General features: G+C 40.5%; 1 non-coding gene across 1 annotated transcript; it reads right to left on the reverse strand.

Annotated features, from left to right (window-relative positions):
* Positions 1-6,180: 6,180 nt before the first annotated feature.
* Positions 6,181-6,287, reverse strand: LOC120087384. Its single transcript, XR_005484520.1, has one exon. It is a non-coding gene; the product is annotated as a small nucleolar RNA R71 (small nucleolar RNA).
* Between the last annotated feature and the right edge of the window lie 1,808 nt (positions 6,288-8,095).

An 8,095-nucleotide genomic window follows, 5' to 3' on the forward strand; every position in this document is an offset into this window, starting at 1 on the left:
AAAAGAGAGAAAGATTCGGTCTACATGACCACAACACCGAATGAACACAGCACGAACACATTCACGTCGTTTCAACGATCTCCTTGGTCACGAACTCCTTCGCAACACGAACAGCTCCACAGCACCACGAACGGCCTTCGAAAACCTCGACGATGTTGAGTTGAGTCTGACGACCACCAAACAAGGCGACCTTGGTATTCTTAGTGTGAGAATCCAAATTGGTGGGCTCTGTTTGAACTTGTTGGTGAGGACAGACAAATGGAGGAAACAATGATCGCATACACGACTAGGCAAGTGGGAGAAGTCGGAGACCTATCGTAATAGGTCGATGCCCAATCGTTTAGATAAAGTTATGTGATCGTCTAGCAAAAACTATGCGATTCATCTAGCTCTATCATTTAGCTCGGTCGATTCTACACGATTATTTACCTTGGGCCAGCGATCGTCTAGCAAAACTATGGCGATCGTTTAGTAAACATTGCACGATCGTTAGCTCGCACCTGCACGATCGTTTAGCTCGCTCAGCTGTCATTTAGTAACTCTGTATTTACTTGATGACTTCCGTGAGTTTCTTTTTGCCGGAGAGAAAACTCAAATTCTTTTCAAACTTTTTTTGTGAAATCTTCTGTAAAAACTTTTTTTCAAAATAGGAAACCGATTTCCTTTTTTAAACTCACGGTTATCCATGATCAATAACGACCCACTACTCTGGTTATATTTAAAAAGAAAAACTATTAATGATCTAATAATTAATATTATTAATAAACATAAATGATAACCAACTTATCATACTATATTTATAACCTATAGTTTTAATATTTCATCTCATGAAACATATAAACCATAATTCTTTTTCTATTCTATGGTACTTAATGTAAATCTCATTTACATCAAATCCTCACTAGATGTATCTACTCATACATCATACCGATTATATCACATATAATCAAAATACCTCTTGTCAATTTGAACATTTCAAATCAACACCAAGAACTGATCCTTCAACATGAATCCAAGCTACCAAGGGGACCTCATGGACTTGTAGATCCGAAGCTCCAGCGGTACGTGAATAACCGACTAAACTTTTTAGTCACGGGATCCACCATCCATTAACTGCCAGGCACTTCACTATAGACCGACAGTTGAACTCTCCTTACTACAGATATATTATGTATCCATCTTAACCAATGAGTAGTGCGATAACCCTTCATAGATCCCTCGTAAGTACAGCTGGGCCAATAATCGTTATGTTTCTGTAGTTACATCTATCTCTTTAAGTACCACCGATCCCTCTAATGAACATAAATCATAGTCCTACTATGATTGGGTTTTCTCTTCTAAAGAGAAGCTGTGGCCACTATGTTTAAGCCCCGAAATCAGCCCTTAAGGGAGCAATCTCTTTACTTATCCCTACTTCGGGAAAGGAGTGAATTTCATATTGTGGATTGAGTTCCTAGCTCCCAGATCAGACAAGTCCCTAAAAAGGTAGGCATGTTGAGTTGGCAATCTAGCCACTCTCACCCATACTAATCAAAAGACTACCTTCAAAGGCAAGAGTTCACAAAACACTCAGGATTGAGGTCGTATCACCTATGGTCGTTTAGGTGAGATGCAAGTCTCTAGTATCAACGACGTTATATATAGAATCTAGTCATCTCATGGTCCAGGTCTTATACAAACTCTTTGTATAAGACACCCTCAGTCCACGTCTCCATAGAATAGTCAGGATCTACCATCTGTAGTAGTTTACAACACTTACAAACCTCTACAAAGCGGCCGTATCCGTAGTGTCACAAGGATCAGGTATCCCACCTTAGTCCTTATACTACATATCGATTTAGGTTATGACTTATGGCATGATCCACTTGTATATCACATATACATGCTTAAGTTCACATAAGATAACCAAGGAGCTTTGTTTATTGGATATGAGTAAATGTCAGAATTAAATAACATTTATTTTATTCATTGAACAATGTGTATCTTTACAAAACAATGAGACTCCGGGAGAATTAGGACACCAATCCCAATAGTTACTTAGTCTCTTGACCTAATCTACTTCTTCCTTACGGTGGGCTCATTAAGGCAGGACTCTGGCACCGAAAGCGAGGGGTCACACTTACGCGAAATTGTTAAAGGTTAACAGTTCTGGACCGAATAAATGGTGGTTGTTACGTTCAGTTCCAAGAGTTTGTTTTGCCTAATGTTTGAGAGGTTTCATCCCAGTGAAGGGGCATCTGATCACCCCACCGATGACGTTTTTCCTGCCTCGCTTAGGCATCATTGCAAAATAGAAGTCTTATATTTAGGGTACTTGAAACTGTTTTGCAAAATTAATTGGTTAAAATGTGGTTTAGCAAAATCTAATTAAAGTTTTGTTCGTTTTTAAGCAACAGTATTTTAAAAATGGCCACAACCACTTTAACTTTGCTAAGTGCTGAGAAATTAACTGGCGATAACTTTTCAACATGGAAATACATGATCATGACAATATTGATCATCGAGGATCTCATGTTTTCCCTTATAGAGGTTTGTCCTCCTATTCTAGATTCGAATGCCGCTCGAAATGTTCAGAAGGCATATGAACGATGGACACAGGCGAATGAGAAGGCCCGAGCCTATATCTTGGAAAGTCTTTCTGAAGTCTTGGCCAAGAAGCATGAGCCCATGGTCTCAACGCATGAGATCATGGAGTCCTTACGGGGAATGTTTGGACAACGGTCTGAACAGCTCATGCACGAGGCTCTTAAGTATATATTCAACTACAAAATGGAAGAAGGCAGCTCTGTTCGTGAACATGTGCTTAACATGATGGTCCACTTCAATGTGGCGAAGTTGAATGGGTTTACCATCGATGAAGGCGGTAAGGTTAGCATAATCCTGCATTCTTTTCCGTAGAGTTTTCTGCACTTTGTTAGTAATGTGATTCTTAACAAAGTGAAATACAACCTTACAACTTTCCTCAACGACTTGCAGACCTACCAATCTTTACTATAAAATAAGGAGAGTAAGAAAGGTGAGGCAAATGTTGTTTCATCTTCCAGGACGTTCCATAGAGGTTCAACCTCAGGAACGAAGTCTGCACCTTCTACTTCTAACTTTGCAAAGGGGAAGAAGAAGAAGGGTGGTAAGGGAAAAGAGAAGGCGCCTGCTAACCCCCCACCTATCGCCCCAAGAAGGCATCCACCGCCGGTTGAAAAGGGAATGAGTTTCCACTGTAGCTAGGATGGACCCTGGAAGAGGAACTGTCCTCGTTGGTCGAAGGAAAAGAAGGCTGCCAAGGCTAAGACCAAGGTAGATAAAGGTAAATATGATTTACTTGTACTTGAAACTTGTTTAGTGAAGAATGATGATTTTGTCTGGATAATTGATTCGGGTGCCACTAATCATGTTTGTTCTTTTTTTCAGGGGATTAGATCCTGGCGACAATTGGAGGCTGGTTAGTTACGATGTGAGTAGGCATCGGGCACGTTGTCTCAACTGTGGTAGTGGGAGGGATCCAATTATCTTTACAAAATAGGTTTCTAATTTTGATTGATGTATATATTGTTCTTGAACTTAAGAGGAACCTAATTTCTGTAAAGTGCTTGCTACAATGTAAATACACTGTTTCGTTTAATGTGGATAAAGCGTTTATTCATAAAGATGGTGTTAATATTTGTATAGCGTATCTGGAAAGTAACTTGTATATGCTAAGGCTGTTAGCCAATAGTTCCCTCCATAACATAGAATTGTCTAAAACTGCTGTAACTCAAACTAAACATCGACGTATTTCTCCAAAAGAAAATGTCCAACTTTGGCACTTGATAACGGGCAGAAATGCACGTTATTACAGTGCTAAGTTCTTAAACAATGTTGGCTTGCGTTGATAAAATATGTTAGATTGCGTCCAAAAAGCATTAAGTTCATAACATTGCGGTCGCATGCGTCCATCGCATAGAAACAATTAACTTTTGTGTTTTTATGCAGAATATGCATTGACGCAAGGCGAAAAGCACGATCACAAGAAATCAACGGTCAAGCATAGCATTACCGCAAAGCTTTGCGGTGATTTGTGTTCACAAACATCTGCTCAAGAAGGATTGCCGCATAGAGTCGGCGCAACTTGGTGGGCTCATCTGGGTGAAAGGCATAACTAATCATGATGGGATAGAAAGTTAATGACGGTCGAATCCGAATTAAGTTGACAAGCCGCTAACGATAACAAAGTATACTCAGCTTTTCGGTGACAAATATTCGGCGCATCAGTCAGAGAATTAAAGCCATCCCATCTGTGCAATCATAAGAGAGAAGCTGCCCTTCACCTTGAAGCTCTATAAATACCGAAGGCATCCTTCAGAAAAGGGGTTCACGAGTTCAGAATTCAGCAAGTCTTTGTTCATAGCTTTAGCCGTGTTCATAGTTTTCTTTTATTTTTAAAGCGGAGCAAGAGAAGAGCTTAGACGCTAGAAGATCGCTCAAGGCAACTCGAGAGAGAACTCAAAGGCATAGAAAGCAGAGAGCAAGCCAACTCTCGCGAGAGCGAGATTATCTTTTGAACACGAATAGAAAAGACAGTGTAAAAGCCTGGGAAGCAAGAGATTGCTACCAGGCTCTTTATTCTCTTCTTGCATTGTTATTTTGTACTTCAACTTTATATTTATACAATGGAAATTCTTATTCTACATCTGTTCACTCTCTTAGCACGCATGAGTAGCTAAATTTATTGAATGGGTTNTATTCTACATCTGTTCACTCTCTTAGCACGCATGAGTAGCTAAATTTATTGAATGGGTTGAGAAGAACTAAGCTAACATGACCTAGGATCTTCATCGAATGCGATTATCTTGTTTTATGTTGTGCCCAACACCCATTTAGAGCTACTCGAGAGAGAGTCTAAAGAAAGAATCTGAGACTTTAGAGAGCTAGGTTAGAATTTAGACTTGAGAGAGCAAGATTAGATCTGCATAAACAAGAGATAGGGACTTAGAGATAAGCTCTGTTTGTTAACCTGCATCGCATGCACCCTAGAGATAAGTATGATATTATATGGTCGCCTTATTTGTGTATGTGTCATTTTGTCATCGCATAAATAAGAATAGAAGCTTATGTGTAGGTCCTATAGACTTATCGCATATATCGCATGCGCTCTAGCCTTAGAAGCCGTAGCATTCACATCGAGAGATGGTTTACTATTGTATGTGTGTTGCATGATCGCATAGCAGGAACACATCCTAGGAAGTGTTAGTCGAAACCCTTCTCAACTCATTCACCCCATATTCATCGCATCTTCCATTTTATCAATTCTTTTCGAAACTTCACCGCATTTGTTTATTTTTATTACCACAACAACAATCCAAACAACTACTTGATTTATTTGGCTACCGCAAAGTCTTCTGAAAAATTACCACCGCATATTATTTTTCCATGTCCCTAAGTTCGAACCTGGACTTACCAAGAAACTTAGTGAGGTTTACACTTGGATTCCACTGAGAAAACTTGAGTGCTCAACACATTTTCATCATCGCATTTAATCCATAATTCCACCTCATAAAATAACGCATCAAGTTTTTGGCGCCGTTGTTGGGGACTTCGGCAAAGCAGTGTGCTAACGGTAATTTTTCTGATTTCTGTGCAGCTCTCAATCTCTGGCGAATTATGACATGGAGATTGAGAGAACATTTCGATGAAGACTGAGAGACAACCGCCAACAACAAGACTGAACCCCAAGAATGGAGGAATAACCGGAAGAAAGGGCCGCAAACGCGAACAATATAATGGCCAACCCCATCCTTTTGGCGAATGACCGCAATAGACCCATTCGGGACTATGCATCACCCAACTTCTACGATTTCTCTCTAGGAATCATGAGGCCAGCGTTAGATGTATCGAGGTTTGAAATGAAGTTAGTAATGTTGCAGATGATCCAGGCTGCTGAGCAGTTTGGAGGAAGGCGTGGCGAGGACCCGCACACTTACCTCTAGAGCTTCATAGAAATCTGCAACACTTTTGTGTTCCTAAACATCTCTACTGAACAAGTTCGACTAACTTTATTTGCATTTTCTCTATGTGATCAGGCGAGAAAATGGACGTATTCCCTCAAGTCGGGAGAGATCACTTCTTGGAAACAGATGGTGGAAAGGTTTATGAAGAAGTATTTCCCACCAATTGAGAACGCTAGGGGAAGGAGATTAATAACAAATTTTCAATAAGAAGATGACAAATTTTGAACCAGAAGATGACGAATCGCTCAGCGATGCCTGGGCGAGGTTCAAGCGGTTGGTAAGAGATTGTCTACATAATGGCTTATCAGACTGCCTGCAAATAGAGATTTTTTACCAAGGACTGAATCCCTCTTCGCAGACCGCTGCCAATGTGACAGCCGCTGGTGGTCTGCTAGACAAAACATATGAAAAGGCAAAGAGTATACTTGATTGCATTTCCAAAAATCACGAGGATTGGTGGGAAAGCGATTAGAGATTAAGAATAAAAGATAATAACGTAAACAACGGGGCCATCGCATCCCTTCAAAACTAGATGACTGCGATGATGAGCACATCACAATTAATAACACGAGAACGAAGAAAGGGCAGGTCAACATAATTGCTCAAACGACCGCAAATTGTGTCATTTGCGGAGACGCTCATTCGATGGAGGAATGCCCAGTAAACTGCATGCTTCATAAATAATAATCCCTATTCCGATACATACAACCCCGGGCTGAGAAACCACCCAAATTTTGCATGGAAAAATCAACAACAAAGCTTTCAATTAGTGGCGCAAAAAGGAGGGCCACCCAAATTTTTCTCGCAAAACAATGGTCCAACCATAGTCAAGTTAGCAGCTCGTAAACACCGCAATCTTCGTCCTTAGAGAGCTTGTTGAAACAGTACATTGAGAAAAACGAATCAGTGCTTCAGAATCAAGCAACATCTATTATAAATCTCGAAATTCAACTGGGACAAATTGCAAGCGAGCGGAAAAATAGACCGTAAGGAGCATTGCCGAGCTCAACTGAGCTTCCTCGCAATGCTGGGGGTACTGGGAAGGAACAATGCTTAGCAGTCTCCGTGCTAAGCGACAAAATGACTATGGAAGTAAGGGAAAAACCCATCGCAACCAACTTGAATGCGGTGACAACCAAGGACTCGTTGACCTATAGTTTGGAAAAGCTCGAGAAAATGAACCCCGAAGTTGCGTCCACCCTCAAGCCTCCAGATCTTGAGACAGAAGAAGTCCAACCACCAGCAGCTCCGCAAAGATTGAAAGAGAAAAAAAAATGATGAAGACAATATCACAATAGTGGCAATAACGCAAAATGCTATGATCACACCAAAAATGGGCGACCCAGGAATCTTCACGATACCATCCTCCATTGGAGGGATCTATAGTGGCCAAACACTATGTGATCTTGGGGCGAGTATAAACATAATGCCACTATCAATCTTCAAACGATTGAGTATTGGTACACTCACGCCCACAACGAAAACTCTCTTACTTGCGGACAGATCCCGAATACATCCTGAAGAAGAGTTGAAAAATGCCACAATCTCAATTGATAAATTCATCCTGCAGGCAGACTTCTTCATTTTGGATTATAAAGCGGAAGAATATGTGCCCATCATATTGGGATGACCATTCCTTTCGACCAGTCGCGCTCAAATTGATGTGCGCAAGGGGAAGATCGTAATGAACATTCATAGAAAAAAGCTCCGGATTAAAGCAGTCAAGATCCCAGAGGACAAAGAAAAGAGGGAAAAGCCACCATGGACATGAAAAGACCAGCCTAGAATAAGCAGTCCTTGAGTTACTATATAACTTAACCTCATCAGGGACGCAACTCTTTTGAATATCCTTTTTCCTGCAGCAATACTTCATGAACTTTCATCATACTAGTTATTATCTATCACCGCAATTACTTTGTTGTTATCTGCACTTTTCTTATTCTAAAAAAAAATGTGATCGTGCTAAACGATTGCAGTAAAAGAGTTTGTTTTGTTTAATATTATTTGACCCTCTCACTGTTTTTCTTGCAACGATCGAGGCGAACAATTGCGGAGGCATTACACGAAGAAGCAACTTATCTTATTTCGTCACCGCAATCCAATGAAGGAAG

The sequence above is a fragment of the Benincasa hispida genome, chromosome 9 (genome assembly GCF_009727055.1).
Source record: "Benincasa hispida cultivar B227 chromosome 9, ASM972705v1, whole genome shotgun sequence".
Classification (NCBI taxonomy): Eukaryota; Viridiplantae; Streptophyta; class Magnoliopsida; order Cucurbitales; family Cucurbitaceae; genus Benincasa; species Benincasa hispida.